At 36.4% G+C, this 22,969-nt stretch overlaps 1 protein-coding gene and 1 long non-coding RNA gene across 11 annotated transcripts in view; one reads left to right on the top strand and one right to left on the bottom strand.

The window, feature by feature from the left end:
• The window catches only part of LOC110826973 (uncharacterized), a 311,187-nt gene that overhangs the window by 269,636 nt on the left and 18,582 nt on the right, over positions 1–22,969 (top strand). The gene's annotated exons all lie outside the window — the stretch shown is intronic.
• Positions 1–22,969, bottom strand: part of LOC110827020 (uncharacterized) — a 62,641-nt gene that overhangs the window by 32,435 nt on the left and 7,237 nt on the right. Inside the window, exons 2-3 of one of the 2 annotated variants that reach the window (XR_015534917.1) lie at positions 22,118–22,297; positions 14,309–14,488 (exon numbers count right to left, since the gene is read on the bottom strand). The exons of the other annotated variant lie outside the window; for it this stretch is intronic. This is a non-coding gene — a long non-coding RNA (uncharacterized LOC110827020). Of the gene's footprint in view, positions 1–14,308; positions 14,489–22,117; positions 22,298–22,969 lie in introns of those variants that run through there. 2 annotated transcript variants of the gene reach the window in all.

The following is a 22,969-nucleotide window of genomic DNA, read 5'->3' as shown; positions in this document are numbered from 1 at the left end:
ACGAGACGTGGGCGGACGTATTCAATAAAACGCAATTAAGAACTGGAAAGTTTGAACAGAATAACGAAGTCGCAAATGACGCATATAGTAGGCTCATTAAACTTACTCACAAAGGTTCCCTACACAATTACTGAACACTGTTTTACTTTATTTGTGCACCAAAGAAAAAAAAGAGACTGAAAAGAAAAAGATTCGCTGGAACATTTTTGTTTGAGGCTATATCTTGAAACCCAAATGAGGTCTGCAACGTTGTACGCCTCTAAAACTAGTTTCCTCGCTAATGAAGGGTCTCTCTTCGACAAAAGTGGTTCAATTGTAACTTTTTTAATATATACGTATATATAATCAAAGTCAAGACCTTGATAAAAAAAACTTGTCACAGTCAATTGATGATGAAAAATGTATATTCTGCTTATGATTTCCTTGCTAACGCGTAAAAATTTTACGAACTTTATAGAATAATGTCGATATGAATTTTGTTATACTCAGGATTTTGTCTGGTGAATAAAGAATTACTTCATCCAAGAGAGGAGAAAATGTTCTTTACTTGTGTATTTATTATGAGTTTAAAGTCGATTCAAAATTGCTTTATAGTTACATCTAGATAGCGTTTCCTGTGCGTATAATGTTTGTTTCGCGTCCGGAGGATATTTTTTCGCGTAATTAAAATATCTTGAGTCCATTAAAAATGTATATGGATGTGTGTGAACAAGATTCTAAGGAGAATATTTAGACCTAAGGGGAAATAGCAGACGGGTAGAGGAAAATGTATCACGAAGAACTTCATAATTTCTTTTCATCGACTACTATGAGATGTACTTCATATAACACACATGAAATATGTAAGAAGTGTGTATGGAATTTTAGTTAAAATACCTGGAGGTAAGAGACCATTTGCAAGACTTATACATATATGGTTGGATATTATTAAAGTGGATTTTAAGAAGGTAATGAGTGAGGGTGTGGACTGATTTTATCTGGACCAAGATAGAACCCCCAGCGCTGAGTTGGTAATAGAGCAGTAAAACTCTGAAGTGTATAAAATTTGAAGAATTTGGCTCCCTGAGCTATTATCAGCTTCACAAAAAGAACTCTCTTCCATGGAGTTAGTTAATTAGTCTATGAGACAATCTATTTTCCCATGCCAATATCATGTAGTTCTCTACCAGAAATGAGAAATATGTACTTGATACGAAAGTTTCAGCATCTTTTACAAAGTCACTTACTCTGGTGTATTTTTTGCAAGATAAATTTAAAAATATCCTCTTCGCAGGTGTCGCTTATAATTGCCAAAAATAAGTAATTTTTTTTTAGATTTTTTACATTTTCATGATTCTTCTCAGTTCCTCCACGAATATTTTACGATAGTTCCTTAAACTAGGCCCCTTCCGGCAGCTTCAACATCCTTTCCAATTAATTAATATTGTCATTCAATGATGTATAATTTGAATCACTAATAGTATCGTAAACCACAAAATATAAACAAGATATCCCGAATAGACCTAACGAATTATATGTTTGTTTCAAACCGAAACGTTTTACGCATTTTTTATCTTCATCATGCGCTCTGCATGCCCTGCCAATTTCATCTTCCTTTTTTTTATCATCCTAATAATAATTTTTGAAGAGTATCTACAAAGCTTTTAGCTCATATTAAATTTTCTCTGCCCTCCTGTGAATTCATCAGTCCTAAGTCTAAAAAGTCTTTTTAGCGCCCTGAATGTCATCTTCCCTTGACGCGAGAGAGAACGTTTACACCCGTCAACGTAAAATTAACAATTAACGTAATTGTAACGTGTGTGATATTTTAGTCTTTACGTTTTAACATAGATGGAATTACAGTCTGTTTCAGAACGGAAAGAAGAAACATTAGCAATTCTTGAGATTGTTGGTCTGATGTAGGATCAAGCTTAAACTTTAAACAGATTAAATATTTTATATTAAGAAATTTCGAGCATAATTTTGAACCCGAATAATTTCAGTGAAATCCTGGTTGCAACATGTCTGTACTGCCGTGGAAGGACATACAGACAGACAGACAGACACAACTAAGTTAATACGTGGCTTTCGCTTCGTTATAAAACATAAAAAATCGACGGTTAACCTAAGAAAGAAACTATTCTTTCTCTTGAGGTTGGCAGAACTGTATAGTTCGGACGTCGGACGCTAGAGGGTGTCGTGTACGCTTTGTGTATCATAACTGGACTTCAGTTCGAGGACACTTTTTATGGGAATACTGGAAAAATATTTTGCAACACCTTTGTGAAATCTGGTGTTGTGATGTTTTGACACTCCCTGTACGGGAAGAATAATTGAGAAGGGGATGAATCTAAAAGGATGTGAAAGGAGGACATGGAATAGGAGAGGATTGTTGGTTTCAGTTTTAATTTACATAATGGAAGAACAACAATGCATTTTGTATTAAGCTTTAGTCCGGAGATTTAATGGGTGAAAGAGGGTAGGGTAGGGGATGGATGGGGGTAAATTAAAGGCAGAATAGAAGGGGAAATATGGGAGGGGCAGGGTGGAGAAGGGGTGCTCATTACCCAGTCATGACATCTGCAGGCAAGCAATTTCACCGAAGTGGTTTTCACGAGCCTAACCCCCCGCCCAAGTCCCTCTCCATCTCTGTCTTTCTGTATGTGTGTGTGTACGTCTAGTTGCTTTATATGAGCCTTGGGGATGATATCCTAATTTGGGAAAGCCACACTGCAAAATGACATTAGTATGAGCTGGTGGGATTATGTCAGACACACACACACACACACACACACACACACACACACACACACAGACGTTCGCGCGCTGTATGTCTGCTGTTTTATCATAATCATTACTCCAACTTCCAAACCATTGTTATGTATTGTATGACTTAAATATGGCGTTACATTTAGGACAACCGCGTAAAAATATAACCGTGCTTATGTCTAAGATGGTCAGATACTGTTGACATAATTTGGGGTTTGTGTTTGCTATTTTATATGTTTACATAAATTGAACCTGATTTGATGTTTTATTTAATAGTCTAAGTATATTTAATTTTCAAAAATATTTCCGGGAGACACGCCCCCAAACCGTTCTGTGCCTGCAGTTTTAAAGCCGTATCAATTTTTAAACATTGTTGCAGGTCTACTACTTGAAACTAAGATTATAATAGTGAACTAAAATTTGATAAATTGTTATTGTTTAGTGAATTGTTTAGAATTGTGACGGCTTTCAGTAAAAGTAAAGTAAAGTTTGTCCCACTATACGCCATGTAGGCGTTTGGGGGGAGAGGAGGTATAGCTCCTCTCTTCCTTGACCTCGGCACTAGATGGGGGTGAGTGGTCAGCATCACGCCCCGGCCGGCTTTACCCCCGGGAAAGGACCCCGGTACCCATTGTAGAGGAGGCTGGGTGGGCCCCAGAGCCGGTCTGGACGCAGAGGCTAGAGGAAAAATCCTCTGCCCCCGTCGGGGATCGAACCCCGGTCGTCCAGCCCGTAGCTAGTCACTATACTGACTGAGCTACATTAATTTATATTCTATACGTTAGGAAAGTTTAATTTTGAGCTCTGCACTGTAGTTATTAGTACGAAGAAGAGAGACTTGTACAATATCATAACATCGTACGTGTTTCGCACTTAATTACATAATTATTCATTATATCCAGGCACCTTCGTCTTCAGGCCGGTAAGCAATGCCAATAAAACGAGGGCTGCTGTCTGCAACAGACAAATGGAGTGGGAGGGGGAGGTTCCTGTCCTCTGCGCTTCTGAAGCACTTTGCGTTAATCCTAGCTTCTGAGATGGAAGCAGATTCATTCCTATAGCCTGTCTCTTAAGTTAGTAGACAGCTAAGAGCTTTGTGCATTGTACAGAAAGACCTTATGACCTGCCAATCCCAAAATTCACGCGAAATTAATTCCTTACTCTGGCCCTCAACTTAGAAGACAGCTAAGAACCCTGTCTTATGCAGGGCTGCAGGAGTACCTAACATTGTGCTAAGTCCAGAGTTTAAATGTCTGTGTATTGTAATTAATGTAATAAACTTTTAGTTTAAATAACGATTATTAAAAATTAAAACATTTTACCCCTCCACACATAACATAACATGCAATATAGTAAAATTAGTCTTTATACTCCTGTTTTATGAGAAATTTAATCACTGCACTACATACATAAATGCCAACGTCATTCTTTTAACTACATTATATTTTATCTTTACTGAAAATTTTAAAAATTTTAGATGTATATAAGATTTTTTACGATGTAAAGCCAATATCTTGGAGTCTTGGTGTGAGTTGAAAACAAAAGCATGTGATGCATTCAGTACACGTAGGCGAAAGTAGATGTCTGTGCTAAAATAATTGAAGCCGTTGTTCTGATCAAATTTAGCGGAAAGTAAGACATTTGGATATTTTGTAGTGGTTATTTGTTTTAGTAAAAAGGTATAATTGAATGTAGAGATTCCCCTATGGCCTGCCAAACGTTTACAAAACAGTGTCACTATTATGACAACAGCTTTTCAATGTGTGGCGGGATAATACAGACCAACACGGCGCGGCCTGTGTCGCAAATTAGTGTACTGTCAGGGATAAAACAAACCTCTGTAATCCTCATTGTCATCCTGATGTATATGTAAATACGTTTCTTGTTTGTAAATCGTGTTGCAGAGATATCCATTCTACACTAATTCAAGCCCTTCCAATGTCCGTCTTCAGCAGATTCGCTCGAGTTCAACAATCGAATAGAGAATTTTACAGTTAATTTATTTCAATTAAAAACTATATAATTATTTGGTATGGTATTCAATTTTTTGTCACTAATGATACCCTGTAGCACCCTTATAATATTGCTCATTATTGTGATATTCTCAAGAAAATATTTGATAGCTGAGAACTGATTTTGTTACGTCATATTAGTTAAATTAATAATATGAAGGGATCCGAGTAAATTAAGTACATATTTTAATAGCAAAAAATATGATTTTTAAATTTCTGCGGTGGCCTTGTAAAATGACTTTTGCACCCGTTTGGTACCACACGGGTAATAAGCGACTTCGACTGCTAACAATTGTTTACAATAGTTCTCCATTAGCTTTTTCATGACAGATAGATTTTATTGCAGTAATTCAATGGCTAAATATTATAATTATCTGTAATGTTTTCCTACTTAACCGTACATTGCCATAAGATACGAGTTTAAAGACATTTACAGTAATCAACATTTACAATTACGTGTAAAATGTTTGCTCTGAGCTGTATTCCATCTCAACCCGAAACTTCTGAAAGGCAGAATTGCAACAATCGCCGAACGTTTATAATTCTTTGTACAAAGTGTTTTCTCTTCTGTATGTATACCGTACATTTGCATGTTTAATGCATCGCGCTTGGCTCTTCTTGTAGCATGTTTACTATGGCGGTGGTAGAGATGTCATGATATTCTACTGCTACGTAAGCTCTTTTATGTTTTACTGTGCCACATTCGCTATATTGATATCTTTCTTCCCTCCCATTCGCTCGCTGCTGCCATGCTAGTTTCTTCTCCGTGGTCATAAAACGCAAATTGCATGCTGGGAGGCAACTTTCCCATCATTCCTATTTATACACACAAAATCTCTGAAGTCATTATAACCTAGAACGATACCGTCTACTGTCTGGATAACGGATTATCTTCATGAACTTCAGTTTTGTATCCGCTGACCTCATATATTCTTTACAACACATGTATTCAGAACGTACTCCACTTTCTTCAGTAATGGCTCTATGGCTGTATAAGGAGGGGATCTAGCTCAAATCTCGGTCGGTATATGTACCTATTATCCTGATTGAGGTTATGATTTTCCTCAATGTCTCCGCATGAATACCGAGATTGTACCTTGAAGTAACATGCGTCTGTCTCCTTCCAGATATTTTCCTATCACCATTCATGATCTTGTTTCCGTCACTTTTTTCTGTGTAGTTGATAATCTGATGATCAATGAGTAGAACCGAGTGGTTTCTTAAAACGGACCACGAAATTTCTCTACCTTTGAATTTCGACAAACGTATTTTGTTTCTCAGTCAGTAACCTCTATATTTGATAGAACGTCGAACAAAACCAAACTCAAAAACTTATTAACTGTTCATTCATCCATGGGGTATCACGTAAAATACATTTTTCTGCACAACGGGGCAAAGAGTATATTTTACATGTTTTGTAGCTTTCGTAATTACCAAATATAAATAATGATTTTACATTTTTATATTCTGCTTTGTTACACTTTTTCAGTAAAAATCTTTTTTGTAAGTACTACTTTAAATTCGTACATCATTCATGACTGGTAATTTTTTTTGGTTCTTAAAGGATATCTGTAGAAATAATGTGTGTGAGTAGGCGATGTCATAAAAAGTCCTGGTACAAGAATCTAGAACGAATTACAAAATCACGACATATAAACTGTACAGGAATTTGGTGGCATTCTGTAACATTCTCCTCTGTACCATAACAGCCCTGCTCCCCCCCCCCCCCTTCCATTCCAAAAGCTTGACGAGGGATATAGGAAACTAAAAGCTATATATTCACTATTCAAGTTGTCTAATGGCACTTTGGAGTGCTGTGTAGCCAACTAGATTGGTGATGGTGGTAACAGAGGCTTGCTGAAGGAAGAGAGATGAAGTGTGTGTGTGTGCGTGCGTGTAGTTTAGTGGTGTAAGAGAAAGTGAGAGGAGAAGACTGGAATTGGATGTCATAGAGAGAGAGAGTGAGTGTGCCATTTCCACCATCCACCGCTCTCCCCCGCGCACCACTTCCTGGTGGGAATCTTGGCTGTCGTCTGGCCCTCATAATAAAACCTCTCAGCAATACCCCACCAAATGAAACCACTTTAATACCCCTTGTTAAAACTGCCAGTACGATAAAATATAATTTCTATAGTGAAGAGTTCCGTATCCAGTACGTAATTGAAACTTGTACAGTGAAAGCTTTCTGTAGCAGGGAACTGCCAGGGACAGTGGAGATTAACGTAAAACATAGGGAGTGAGCAAGCCTTGTGTTATTATTGCTATTGTAATTTTCAAAGTATTTATATCATGTATCATGTGTCATCCTTATGCGTTCTTTGCATGATGTGTACGAAACGAACGCGGTTTGTGGAACTCGCTATATCTTTATGTCATTCCGTATGATTTAACTCAAGAACCGGTGGATGAATTTGAATTAATTTTGTGATGGACGTTATGCCATTGTGGTATAACCTAAAATCATACTTATTAATTTCCTACAATTCGTAACAGCAACATGGCTAGTGAAGTAACTTGTTAGGTGCGTTTGACAATAGCGCCATTTAAAGTAGGGTTATAGAATGATGTACGGTAATAGATGTTTGAATAACACACAAATTTGGTGTAGTATTTTTTTTAAATACGAACACGGTGGGTTTATGAATGGGATAAAAATTGTCGACCAGATATCGATACCATGAACATATGGGATAAAAATTGTCGACCAGATATCGATACCATGAACTTATGGTATAAAAATTGTCGACCAGATATCGATACCATGAACATATGGGATAAACATTATCGACCAGATATCGATACCATGAACATATGGGATAAAAATTATCGACCAGATATCGATACCATGAACATATGGGATAAAAATTATCGACCAGATATCGATACCATGAACATGTGGGATAAAAATTGTCGACCAGATATCGATACCATGAACATATGGGATAAAAATTATCGACCAGATATCGATACCATGAACATGTGGGATAAAAATTGTCGACCAGATATCGATACCATGAACATATGGGATAAAAATTATCGACCAGATATCGATACAATGAACATATGCGTGCTAATCCAGTGAGCAACTACAGAACTAATGAGTATTGTGTTTATGCTGTTATTCATAGCAATTAAAGAAGTCTATAAGAGCATATTTTTATGGTTAGGAACTAAAGTTGTCTAAGTAAGATATCTGACATCGTCTTTTTTAAAACACTGTTCCTGTAAACTGTACAGATTGAGAGACTTTCAACACACATCGTAGGCTTTGTATTGTATTTAACTGATCAGTTCGTAACAAAAAATCAAGGTCTGAATATATGCTGCTTTCTGAACACTCAGTTTAAGAAAAACTATTGAATAGGAAGAGAAGAAAAATCAAAGTTTAAAACGTAAGTTTAGGTAAAGTATAAAAATTAGATTGCAATTCACTCGTTTCTTTTAATAATAAATCATAAATAGGTACGAATAAATTAATAAATCTTTTGTTGATGAGATATGAGTGTGCCTGTACGCTGCCTGAAACCAGTTGTGCTAATATGAGTTACACAATCCCCTATCTATAATCATATGTCAGTATTGCCACAAACATTTACACAATTCTACACGCTATAAAACTTGTGTTAAATTTGTTTGTAGTCCTTTGTCATCATACAAACAGCCCAGTATGCAATGTTTAACGTTAGTTCTGTTTGGTGGTTAGCGTTATCGGTGTGGAAATTAAATAAATTTTGCTCGTTACTCACGTTTTTTTAAACTCCTACTTTAGCGTAGCGATATTAGTTTTAATACTTTAAGGAAGAAAAATGAAATTTACTTCTGCGTGACTCTGTGTATTCATAACCTAGGTTTCTATGACATCTCTGAGGATATTAAAACTGTAGAAGAAAAATGGTTTGTAACAGTAACCCTTGATAATCATTGCATGTTCACTGAGCAGGTAATAGTATAATCAGTTATTTTATTATTTAATAATGGAAAATAAGGCTAATTGATCATGATGTCCGTTTGTGTATGTCATTCATCCCGTAGTAATTTCTGAACAAACAGATTTTCATAATTCCTCACGTGATCGCCATTCCATTACAGTAAACGCCATCTTTCTCGTTTTTAATTCCCTGTGATGAATAACAGCTAAATGTCAGCGGTGCGAACCTTCAGTTAGGAGCGACAGTAGCGCTTTTTAATTCAGGTTCCACATATCTGTGGCGCCATATTCCAAGAAAGTTTAGATTTTAATGTTATTCTTATGTGACGGACAACAAATATTGCAGTAGTTAGGAGGAAATTTTTGAACCTAAAAGAAAGGAAGTAGCATACTACTGTAAATAAATGGGCAGTGAAGAGATTCAGAGGAAAACTTGAAGGAAATAAACATCTTGCGAGACAATGATATGGAAGGGATGATATTATTAAAATGTATCTTAAAGAAATTGTGTAAGAGGGTGTGGGCTGGATTCATCTGGCTCATGATATGGATCTGTAGCACGGCGAGCTCTAGTGGACACTGTAGTAAACCTTAAAGTTGAATAAAAAGCGGAGAATTTATTTACCAGATGAGCAACTATTAGGTTTTCAAGAACATGTATTTTTGTATGAAGTTAGTAAAATACAGACATGAAAAAACTGAAAATTTATTAATGATTTTCTTCTTGATATAGATGACATAATGCATTAAGATTAGGTGAATTAAATAAGTGTGGCTATAATTTATGATCATGTCTGTACATTCTAAATGAAACATTTATAATACAAACATGCCGAAGTTGTTGTCTGTCTAACAAACTTCTAATTGTGGAAATGTATCCGTTTCGAATTCTGAACAATCAGTTTTGTGGATGGAAACATTAATTTGTTTCTCTCACCTCATAAAACCTAAGTTCTTTTTAATGTCTTAGAAGTTGTATTATATCTGCATTATAAATGTCGTTGTTCACGTCTGTCATAAAAATTAAGAATAAATGTGATATTCTATATCTTAATTTAAATAATAGTAACCCTACCTCTGTCTGAAAGTGATAAAATAACGGACATAATGCACAGAAATATCACTTAGTTGCGCAACTATTATTTTATAATTAAATCCAGTCTTATATGAGTAATCTTCTTGAGAACCTAATACTCACTTAGCTGAAGAACTACTTCTGTGCGTTTTATGTAAACCAAAAGTTCTTTACGTGTTCACTAGAACGCGCCACTCATCTCTATCCTGAGCCAGATTATTCAAATCGACCCTTTTCTACCCTGTATATTTAAGGTGCATTTTAATATTATTCTCCCATGTACGTCTAGGTCTCCTAAGTAATATCATCCCTTCAAGATTTCAGACAAAAATTGTGTATGCATGCTACGTGTCCTTATTATTTAAGTATATCTCTGGTAAATGCAGTAATTAGCGCATTTCTGTTGTCATTTCTTTTTATTGGAGTTTTCCTATTAATTTATTAGATGCGCATGATAAGACAGTAACTACCATCATTGTTCTTAAAATATAAAATAACATAGTTAAAAAATGTAACTTCGTTAGTGGGAGATGTGATGTATCGATTCTTAGCAGGGTCATATCGAGATAATTAACTTACTAGCAGCTACTTGTGTATGTATAAGGGTTCTAATCTACGTGTGCTCCCTTTGATATGAAGGTTTGGAGGTTAGAATACTGTCAGCTGCAGATGTTCCAAGTGGTAAAGGGCTCATCCCAGCCACAAATCAGAATGGTAGAGTTGTGTAGCAGACAATGGACCAGCATGTATGCTCACTCTTGTTACAATCGTGAATTAGAACCGTATCGCGTTGACCTCAGTGTCAATTCATAAGTGGAATTAGTCTCAGTGTAAATAATTGACAAGCTCCGTGGCTGTCACCGTCAATCCTTTGTTTCATTGGACCTTCTAAGGATATGATTGCCTTAGAATTGAAGCCCGAAGGAGAAATTTCATGATAACAAAATGTAACAAATCAGTCTACAAGAGATATCAGTTTATCTCCACAGTATGTCGACTTTTAATAAATAAGATAAAACTGTATCTGCCAGCAGGTATAAGTCTCCGAAACGTCTGTATTTTTCCAACTTGACGCCATAGGCCTATATAAGCGAGTAGAAATGTAATATGTTTCGCCTCCGTTAAAGATGTTGAAATTTACGTATTTTTAGCCTGGTTTTCGAAGAGAAAATTACGTTTTAGGACAATTCATGTTAGTGTTTCGGAGTTCCCTTTTAATATCTTTGTAATAATTGGGCATTTTTCCCCACCTGTACAAGAACTTTTGTTTTAAATTCCAGACATAGTCGATTTTAACATGGCCATTCACATTAGTTTTGTTAGTAAGCTATAAAACATTGGTCTTAAATTAGTAAAATTAAGATAGAATCCATGTATCAGAAGGAAGAATGTGCATAATCTTTGCTATTATGCTACTACATTTTTACGATTTAAATCAAGAAATAAAATATTACGCAGAAGGGGATAGGAAGATGACATTAAGACTGATCTTACAAAGATAAGCTAAATAAATATGATTGACTCAGTATCTTGTCCATTGGCGGTCTTTTATATCAGTGTTGGACCTTATAAGATGGAGCGAATATTAAGCTACAGAAAGAAATAAACTATGAATTATAACCTGAAAAATAGAGGTTCGAATATCAGTTCATATATGGCAATAACCCCCTTTTTCACCCAAATGATATTACAGCCATCTTACAGACAAGTTGGTGACAATTATGATACAAGAACTCCTTCAGCATTTATATTTTGAAGTACACATGTAACATCTTCTTTCTTTGACTAGATTAGGCACTGCTGTTTACCGCGATGCACTTGATTTATGGAGAAACCTTCAGATAAGGTTCTCTTGTTGTCATGCAATTTCCAGATTGAAACCCCCCACATGCAGGCATTCATGTATTTCGCCCTTTGTGGGGAGAATTGGCTTCGGTTGTGGGCTACGTCAGCCTCATTATGGCTTGCCTGCACATCGGCTGTTCTGGCGTTGTATGTAGAGCGGTAGGGTCTTCAACTAATTCGAATTTAGCACGCGCATGAAATTTGATCACTAGTTTCAAAGGCGTTTCACATAAACCCGTCTTTTGTCAGCTTCAGAAGCCATTGCTTTTAACCTGTAACGTTGAGTATATGAAGTTTCAATTATGTTATCAAAATACACAACTTAAACATTTCAGAGGGCCTCTACTGTGTTGTATACATTTACGTCAGTTATAAAAACATATGTTTTTATTGTATTCCTACGCCGTGCGGGAAGTGAAATGTAATGGAAATGTTATTTTTGTTTAAACGTTATTATATTTTATTTTCAAAATCAACGAATGGATTGCGGGTTATATAATAGACTGTGAATCTTTTGACCAGCAGCTATTAGCGTCTGAAGAAGGCCCCTTGTCTGTGGAGTTGGTGCTGTTATATGGATGAAGTACTTGAGCCGTGTTTGTATTGCGGCTTGGTGTTCGTTTAACAATCTGCCACACACACACAGCTGTAACTGGCGCTGCTGCTGTTCGCGGTGCTATTATCCCCTCCTCCCGCCAGAGTGCGTCTTCCGGGCAAGAGCTACACAAGTCGTTATTACTGAATAGAATAATGCGTAACCCTTGATATTACTTGAAATAATTTCAGTATTTGAGATCGTCTGTACAGAATTTATTATATTTCTGTGTTCTTAATTGCCTCAGTTAGAATGCTGGGCAAAAGTTAAATATCTTAAATTCCTGAAATGGTTTAAATCGGTTACTTTTTATATATAGTTTTAATAGGTTTGAAAAGTTTAAATTTTAATGTTAATAAAGAATTAAATTGGTTAAAGACGTTGTTGAAAACGTAATGTAAACCATTTTATATTTTGCGGGGTTTAGATAATTTTAGACGTCGTTTTAAAAAAATTAAGCATTTTATTTTTTGTAGAGGAACGTTTCTATTTTCCTGTCTGTATCATATAGGATTCTTTGAATATTTCAGTTTATTTAATTACACTCCAAACAAAGTTTCATCTCCTCCTCTCTTTGTGTTAAAACGTCCTGGAGAAAAAAGAACAACTCGTAAATAATTACCTGAGGTAAAATTGAATTTTGTATAAGTTTAACTTAAAAGAGGTATAGCAAAGCGTTAGAACTGAGTCGTATCACGAAACGATTTCCCTTGCGTTAAGAGTTAATGGTACTGACAGCCCAATGCCTTGAGGACACGTGCATCTTCCTTGAAGTTGAAAGGAAATCGGTGGTTGGCTTCATGACCCGGCTGTCTTTACCACCAGCGGGTACCGACGGTGAAGTCCATTTCATGGATAAAGGAAAACAATTCCTGAAAGAATCTTCCGGTAATTAAATCCTTGGAGATTTTCGCAAGTTTTTTTGTGTTTATGTTATGCTTTAGTGTTTGTCTCAAATAAGATTTTCTGCAGTTTAATAAGTAAGTGTAAACGTAAAAGTAAAGCTGTCCCACTATACGCCATGTAGGCGTTTGGGGTGAGTGGAGGTATAGCTCCTCTCTTCCTTGACCTCGGCACTAGATTGGGGTGAGTGGTCAGCATCACGCCCCGGCCGGCTTTACCCCCGGGAAAGGACCTCGGTACCCATTGTAGAGGAGGCTGGGTGGACCCCAGAGCCGGTCTGGACGCAGAGGCTAGAGGAAAAATCCTCTGCCCCCGTCGGGGATCGAACCCCGGTCGTCCAGCCCGTAGCTAGTCACTATACCGACTGAGCTATCCCGGCTCATAAAATGTAAGTGTACGTAATTGAAATGAATTATGATTAATAAATATGAGCAAGGGAGGACTCTGTCGTATATTACTAGGACCACGGTCGGCTGTACATTAAATTAGGGAACTGGTTGAATGTCCTTGAGTTTCGACTTTTTTACCTCTAAAACAACTGATGAACTTCAACGTCTGACAGTATCTTAGGATCGTAACATTGTCATTGAAAAATTAGGATCCCTTAACAGGGTTACCATGGCATCGATTATAATAATTTACAAGACACTCGGTCATAATTACTCTCCTATTAGTATAATAATTATGACCTGTGAAAGTTGACGGGCATAATACAATTTATCCAAGAATCATTTTTGGATATCGCATGGAAAGTACAATTTTTTTTAAAAAAAATTAAATGTGGAAACATCTTGTCGGCTACTGAAGCCAAACGCAGGCACCGCCAGACTCCACCGTACGCGCCACCATTTAATTTTATTTACGGGCATCGCAGGAAGGCTCGTAGTAGTCAAGCGTGACGGACATTGGCTATTATATTAAGAGTATTTCCACATTTTCCCAGACGCTTGGTGATTTTTCGTGTAAACAATTAACCTAAAGTTTTGACGTACAAATATAATACTTTTTGTTTTGCCTTCCGATGTTAAATCTGTGTTGAAAACACGTGTTTCTATATTTATCGAATATGTTCTCATGAGAATGAGCAATGTTACATACACGATGTTGCAACTGATGGATACAATTTTTTCCACTGGTTTTAACGACGTTGAAGTTGCATTGTACAGGATAGGAAAAAGAACAAAAACAACAACATTGAAATGCCAACACCAAACACATTAATTAGTTACGGAATCTGATGTTCATTTATTTTGGCGTAATAAATGAAATGTGTAAGTTATGAATAGCTGTCAGATACAGAAATGGTTTTTATCTCTTCTCTCTCTTCCTCTCTCCCTCACTCATTTTTACATTTAAATGCTAGCACTCATGATCAGGCTACCCTGTAATTAAACAGAGCGAAATATGTACAGAACAAAAGCAGGATTACACTAATGTCGGTTTCACATTGTGGATAGGGGCCGATAAAAAAATGTAAGGGAGAAAGTCCGATACAGACAAAGTTTTGTTATTGTTATGCAGGATAAAATTTCAGCATGGCATCATTATTACATCTAGTTTATGAGATTTGGCCGGGGAAAAAAATTCTACATTGTCCTGAAAATTTAAAATTGCGGAAAGGTTTCATTTTGAAAGGACTTTTTTTTTTCAAAAACGGCTTTGTATTTCCCCACGACCGTCTCTAGCTGACACAGATAACTGGAACATCAACTGATATGTTCATAATTTTAAACCCTAATTTTTTTTACTCTTTTTTTTTTGGTTAAATTCCTATCTTTATTTATTCTTCTTGTTATCTGAGGTCAGGCATTTCAAAAATAACACTCAGCATCTAACAATAGCATTTCGTATGACTGGCTAACATAAAAGATAATAAATATGAGTTATCTGCCTCGCTTTTCTGTTCAAATGACACGTGACATTTGATCAACAATGAAACTTGGCTTCAGAGCTTCGTTGCTTGTGCCTCTAAGCTGTGATACCAGATCACGTGGCGTCAGTGTTCCTTTTCAACATAGCACACCCACGTCGTTTGTGGGGGGGGGGGGGATTATATTCTTCAAAACCGTCGCTAAAGGCAAAACTGTCTCCCGTGAATTTAATGTCTCAGGAGGTTAAGGAACCATACACACACATTACATTATATTAATATGTATAATTATTAATAAACGTGAAGATATTAGTATTGGTGTTTATTGACACGGCTAAAAGATGTCAGGGTGATCGGACACAAAGGCAATATTCCTTTATAAAAATTGCGAAAAATACAATCAGGGAATTTCTTGACCAGCTGAGATATTATTACGTTCTCAACAATGACTCTGTTTCATGGCGTTAGTTAAAAACTGCAATTAATAGCCGTTATACCAAGTAGATACTCAGTATGCAAAATATTCCCTCTCAAATCTAGAGTAATAGTCTCACAGCATTATATCGTTGTTTAAACCCTTTGTGATTAGTTTTAAACGTGTTTACTCGTCGTAGAACTTTTGTAGCCTTCGCATCGAGGCATAAAAACTATCAAATATGATGAGCGTGTACGTTTATTGCTACAGAACCTCTTTGCTGTCGTAACAATTAATCATCTGCACACTGATGGACCTTTGTTTGTCTTCTCGTAACAATTGTTGAGTGCTCTGGGTTGGGCCGGCCATTTTCTGAAGTATACACAGTGAGAAGTGGGTTGCAGTCTTACCCCTGTCAGTTTTCTTTTCAAGTAGAAGGAGAGAATAAGAGAGTAGGTAAGTGAGAAGGATAATGTAAGAGGGAGCAAGACAGAGCGAGACAGAGAGATTTGTGTAGTTAAATTACCAAGCTCTTTAATTAAAATAGTTTTAGCTTGAATGAGGCAAACTGGCAAAGACAAGGAAAATAGCCTGGTGTTCCACATAAACAGGATTCTGTAGCTTCAACAGTTTTGTTTTTGGTGGAAAGTCTTGCCTATGTGCCTAAGTTAATGGCTGTATAGTAATTAGCATATAAATAATGATTGGGTTGGAGGAAGACAGGAAGATAAGTTGATATCACAGTTAAGGAATTCTGTTGTCTGGATTTTATAATTGGGAAAGTGTGTAGGAGCTGTCGAGGGGTGAGGAGGAGTACAGAAACCTGATACAGTGTCCTCCGTTCCTGTTAACAATGACTTGGATACAGGAAACTTCCTCCCTCTCCCCTCCCAACTCACTTGAAGTGTCGGATACGAAACTCAATTTTAGTAGTGAGCTTTGTTCGCCCACGAAAATAATCAGGAAACGTCCGTGTTAGACTTGAAGCTTCAACAAAATTCCGAGCTTACAGTGAGACGAGGCATCTGCTGAAGTCTATATGTAGTTACCAGATTTCGATCAAAATATTCCGAAGTCCTCCCTCACAGTGTGGAATTTATTTTGTGTCTTTGGTTATTTAACGATGGTCATAGATGTGATATTTTGTCTCGTCGTATAATAATAACATAGATTTAATGTGTTTGTTTATGGGATAATTGGTTATGTAGCATACATGGGAGAGAAGAAAAATACACAGAATTTTTGTGGGAAAAGCTAAAGAGACCATTTGACAGATCTAGGCGTATAATGCAGGATAATATCAAAAATTATATTTAAGAAATAGTATATAAAGATGTGGGCTGGATTAATATTGTTGAAGACGGAAATGAGTGGGGGACACGTTATGAACAGAGCAATAAATATTCGGATTTTATAAGTCTGTAAATTTTCTGACCAGCTGTGACTTAATTTTTCTGTCTGTTCCTTGTAGGTTGTCTTTCAGTTACTGATGATAGGCCTATGTTATGTGGAGTACGAATACAGGAATTAATGTAGCAGCCTATTTTCAGTTATGTCCCCATAAATTATAATCCTAAAATGAATAAAATTTCGGATATGATACGAAGGGAATTATATTGGTGAAAACTTCAAATTTGTTTTTATAATCTACATTTTATAAATACTCAACATCCGCATCTTCGTTCATTTTGAGTTTTTTTTTAAAATCGGGAACTAATTGTGGCTCACTATATACATAAGATATGTATTGTTTTGAAGGAAAATTCCATATAATACTCATATGAAAAATACTCTGCCCTGGCTGGAATTTGACTCCAGTCTTTCGAAGAAAACGTACTAGTAATAATATTATCATAAACGTGAAAGACTTTTGTTCCATCTGAATACACATATTTTCCAGATATTTTCTTTGTGAATTTTTCTTTATCTACATCTTTCGTGGTCATTGTTCTTCTTCATTCTAGATGGCGTACTCTTGTCACAAATTTGCGTTAATATTTGGAAATCGATTCACGTAAGTCTTTGTTACCGAAGAAGAATTATGAATAAAAATTTCTTTTGAATAAAAATTTTCTTGGATATTATCCATCGTCTAGTAAATAAAATATAAAACGTAAAACGACGTTTCGGAGATGGGGCTCTATCTCCGTCTTCAGGTTCCTACTCAGTTGGGCCCACTAGATAGAGCTAATCCCTATCTTGGTCCGGAGATAGGGATTGGCTCTATCTAGTGGGCCCAACTGAGTAGGAACCTGAAGACGGAGATAGAGCCCCATCTCCGAAACGTCGTTTTACGTTTTATATTTTATTTACTAGACGATGGATAATATCCAAGAAAATTTTTATTCAAATGACTCATCACCATCGTCAAGAACTTTTAGATTTAAAAATTACTTTGTTTGAGACTCTTTAAATGTCGCCCTACACTGTATCGAAAAAATGTTTTAAATTATATCTATGAGATCTAATATATTTTATGTGATGAATAATTACTTTCTACGATGATACTTTCATGACAAAATGGATGTATTTGGATTTGAGCTTCATCAGAAGTAGAAATTATATCGAATAGATACGTCCATAAACTAAATTCTTCTGACAGATTTCGGTGTTATGAAATCCGTTACATAATCCAGGAGATGAGACAAACGAGGGGATTGTAATCTTTGTTGTGCGTTAATTTGTGCCCTGAATGAAGATAGTATATGGAAATAGGGAGAATAATATACAGGGTGATTCTTTGCCTTCTGTTACTTTACAGCCGGGTAGCTCATTACAGCGTGGACAAACAGACAGTAAGAGGAGATTTCTGTATTCTGGGTTGTTGCGCTGTGTAGTATGGTCGATGTTAACCAACGTTTCAGAGGTCATACTGCCTCCGTCATCAGAGAGATGAGTATGAAGATTTCTGTCTTCTGGGTTGTTGCGCCGTGTAGTATGGTCGATGTTAACCAACGTTTCAGAGGTCATACTGCCTCCGTCATCAGGGCGTTGACGGAGGCAGTATGACCTCTGAAACGTTGGTAAACATCGACCAGACTACACAGCGCAACAACCCAGAAGACAGAAATCTTCATACTCACCGCTGTGAAAACCTCAAATCTTACATAGACAGTAAGAGATTGTGCATACCGGCTGTGAGACCCCTTGGCGACCTATCCAGTGGGTAGTGTGATCACTTTGAGTGTGTCTAGTAGAAACAGGGCCTGTAACTTCCTACTCACTTCACTAAGTTAAGAATCCGTGGAGCTATATTACCACTTCCCCTTACCCCATATGTCTTCATGGCGTGTCGCGTAATATAGCACCCACAACAATTTTATCTTTTACAGTTTTCTATTAATAAATGCTTTGTAGTCCACTTGGTCTTTAACTTTATGGATAACTTTTCTTCTCTGTTACATTTTCGAAACTTTGTCGATATTTGCCAGGAATCCTTGGACGCAAGGTCTCTACCTAACCAAGAGGACGTAACAACACAGAAAGATACAAACATCCTTGCCTCCAATGGAATTCGAACCCACGACTACACACCTCGACCAATCCGAGACCTGTACAAGCCCTAGACCGCGCTTTTAATTACTCGATAAATAAAATGTCTGAGAATAAATCCTTGGAAAATTTGTCATGATTCTAGTAATTCTCTCTTTTATTATTGAATCGGTTTTATTACTAGGTTTTTATTAGTTTGTATTAGTTTATATACTATATTTATAATTTCCTTACCCTTTTAAGATGAAGCTTATGTATATGACATTAAAAAATTAAGTTCATGACAGGAAAAAAAATTACCCGTTCCAAAGCCAAATTTGTAAATGCTGTTTAAGAAAATAATTGATGTTTACTTCAGAATCGAACAAAACCCATAAATAATCTGTGACAAAATAAAGACTTATTGAATGCTATAGTAGGTGGTACATACAGATATTGTAAAAGGTTAAGAAAATCGATATTTAGTGTGGTCGATAAATGTTCTTGCTATGGCAAATGATCTTTCCGGTCTCTACCCGTCTGGAAGATTCCTCAACAGGGCAACACCCATTGTATATTATCTCTGCTTCCGTTTTATTGTCGTGGCTAATACTAGGACCTTCAGTCTAATACGTAGTCTTTGAAGCGGATTGGGGCGTGGTATTTTTTATCTCAAACTCTAAGCGTAATCAATGATTAGGGCTTTTTATCTGTGGAGATAAATATAAAAAATTCTTACCTAAATCCGCTTTTGAACTGAAACCCGGGGATTTTTTAATGAAAATAAAACTTGTGTCTATTTGGGTGTGCCCAATTTTTAGAGCTTGTTACAGAATGAGGGTACTGACTGGCTATTTATATTTTTCGATTGTTTAAAATAGGCTAACAACTTCATAAATATACTAAGTTTATAAAAACTTAAAACCTGACGAACCATTTCTGAAACTTAAATATTCAAGGCGGTTAAACGCAAACCTATGCATTTATTTCTCTTAAAAATAGCTTTGAACTAAAATACTGTATAATAGATATTCATAGTAATTAAACTAGCCAACTAATTAAATAAAGTAGAGTAGTTTAGAAGTTAAAAGTTACTCGATATAATAAATTACCTTTAAAATTCTTCGCCATTTTGGAACCAAACTAAATAAATCTATTCTACACTTTCACTCCCTATTTCTTAAATATCCGTTTGATATTACCGCGTCGGTTATCATCTGGTCTGTTCCGTCAGGTTTTCACACCGAAATCTTCTGGTCGTTTTTATTATTAACGGAAAACGTGTCATTATTATCTTAAACAGAGCTGGAAAAAAATCCTGTCATATTTCAGTGTCATTTGTGGACTAATATGCTTCCGAATTTAAAAACACGTGATGGTTTTGGCCCCTTTTTACACATGGTGTCGTAGCAGGCGAGCAGGTCTGTCTTTAACACAATATTGCAGACTCTTGTTCAAGCATCTAATGAGCACCATTCATTTGTCTTTCAAAACTTAACTCCATAGAAAAAGGAGTACGCTCTCCTAACAGTAGGAGCTGAACACATTATGGTGTCTATATATACATACAACAGGCGAAGACTTTTTAATTAATAAAACACAGCAGCACAATTTGCTCGTTAAAAAGTAACGCCCGGATCCCATTTTGCTCATTTTCACTCTGTAGGCAAGAGCCCCCTTGCGTTCAGCCCACTGAAACACCGCCTCTAATACCAACTTCCGGTTTATCTATTGACGTCACAAACGATTAATCTTCGTTATGCGTTTTGCGTTTCCAAAATGTAATAAGCGTGAACTTAAAATTAGAAATACCCCTCCCCGTTTCTTCTCTGTCTTTTTTCTGTGCCTCTTTTTTGGTACAAAAAAGACCAAAAAATGTAATAATCGCATTATTATAGCGCCACTATGGCTAAAACTGGCACGTAATTATATCCGAGACTGGGGAGAAAATGTTTGTAACACATGGAAATAAGAGAGAGGCTGTTTTTGCTTACTGTTAATGCACCTTCTTCCTGATAGGGTTACTTTGACCGTCTATAGTAAAGCCGCAAGTCAATCAATGCAGATGCTTGCACTGGATTTTGGTTTTTGGATAACGCGTGTGCTGATAATGATTTAGATGTAGCCGTCTGCACCATAGAATTTAGATCAAAGTTTCTGTGCCATGGAATTTAGATCTAAGTTTCTGTACCATGGAATTTAGATTAAAGTTTATGCGTCATAGAATTTAGATCTAAGTTTATGCGCCTTGGAATTTAAAGTTTCTGCGTCGTGGAATTTAAAGTTTCTGCACCATAGAATTTTGATTAAAGTTTCCATAGAATTTAGATCAGTTTCTGTGCCATGGAATTTAAAGTTTCTGCACCATAAAATTTTGATTATAGTTTCTGCACCATAGAATTTAGATCTAAGTTTATGCGCCATGGAATTTAAAGTTTCTGCACCATAGAATTTAGATCAAACTTTCTGTGCCATGGAATTTAGATTAAAGTTTCTGCGCCATGGAATTTAAAGTTTCTGCACCATAGAATTTTGATGGTCTCTGCGCCATAGAATCTACTTGAAAGACATGATTTTTAACCTAAACGTGTCCATTCTCTGAGACATGTTCAGTTTACACATGACGTTTTCCGAATTTACTGCCCTTTCGTCTTCATTTGTTTAATTATCATCATATTTACGTATTTTGTTGATTTACAAGTTTTATTATACAAGTCTAGCAGTCAGAAGGAATTAAATCACTTACCATACGAATGCTTTTCGACCTAAATTTCTGGCAACTCCCTTAATGCGCGCTACATACACTGTTCATCTCATCTTCCTTAATTTGACCATTCTAATAATATTTGGTGATTAGTATCCGACATAAAAAAGGTCATTTACCAATATATTTTAGTGGTGCATACGGGTTATAGCACCATGTTGCCTAGAAGTAGTTTACCGACGTTTTAGAGGTAGGCTACTTTCTGCTTCCATCACTATAATCCTCGCCCTGATGATGGAGGCAGCAAGTACCTTTGAAACGTCGGGAAACTCGTATCAGACTACACGGCGCTACACCCCAGGAAACAGGAATTTTTATACTCGCTATCGTGAGAACGTTAAATCGCACGTGATATTTCAATGTTATGTCTAAAATTTCGTAACATAAAAACCTATGCATTTTGACTGCGGTTACAGGTTGAGGGTTCTGTAACTAGCTGATGTAATATTTTCTACTCTGTCTGCTACTTTTCTTCTGCTGTATCCCCTCACCTGGGGTTGGTGGCCATTTATCAAGCCGTATATTTGTTTTCTGCCGGGGGCTCGGCTGTTAGCAGCGTCACACGTGGCAGAAGCGTCAACCGCTAAATGCAATGAAAGGCCCTCATGGTCTCTCTTTTCCTCACAACTCATCCGAGCAGCTCCAGAGTGTGACCCTAGGTGACCTGAAATCTGACCCTCTCAACATCACATAATGGGAAAGTAACTCTTGTAACAAGTACGAAGTTGTTTTATCAAGTAAACGGGCCTACAGTAACTTTAATTTAAACACTGGCTTGTGTTAGAAAAAGTAAAAGCTCTTGAGAATAAAAAGGAAATTAGTGACAGACACAAGCGGAGATAGAAACGTAATTTATAGTCCCCTTATTTATTTCGGAATGTATTGCTTTTATATTTTCGTTAGTTTGAGATCATTCGTTTCCATTGTATTCTCATATCATACCAGTAGTGTATGCACAGTTAAGAAAGTTCTGGATACCATGATTTGTTCCTTATAATAAGACTATCCGTATGAAGCCATATTTATCATTGTAAAAATAAGGTTTCGCTTCATGTTAACAGGAGAAACTATAATATTAAAATTACCTTCGATAAAGTAAGTTTTGTAAACGTAAGGTACATTAAACTATACAGCTCGAGATAGATTAAATGATAGGTTTTTTATGGTTGCGGTAATGAATATTGTCGTTTCATAACAATAAAATATTTCTTCAACGGTTGAACTGTATTAATTTGGGAGCAGTTCTCCGAATATCTTTGACGATGGACTTGTATTATTGCATAATTTATTTTGGATTTTATGTATCGTGGTTCGACGTTCAATGGCGCTAATTTTGTTCCTAA

The sequence above is a fragment of the Zootermopsis nevadensis genome, unplaced genomic scaffold (genome assembly GCF_977971745.1).
Source record: "Zootermopsis nevadensis isolate Lab colony 2312 unplaced genomic scaffold, Znev_1.0 Znev_ptg000012l, whole genome shotgun sequence".
Taxonomy (NCBI): domain Eukaryota; kingdom Metazoa; phylum Arthropoda; class Insecta; order Blattodea; family Termopsidae; genus Zootermopsis; species Zootermopsis nevadensis.
Note: the sequence above shows the minus strand (reverse complement) of the source record. Positions and strands in the feature narration are given on the sequence as shown.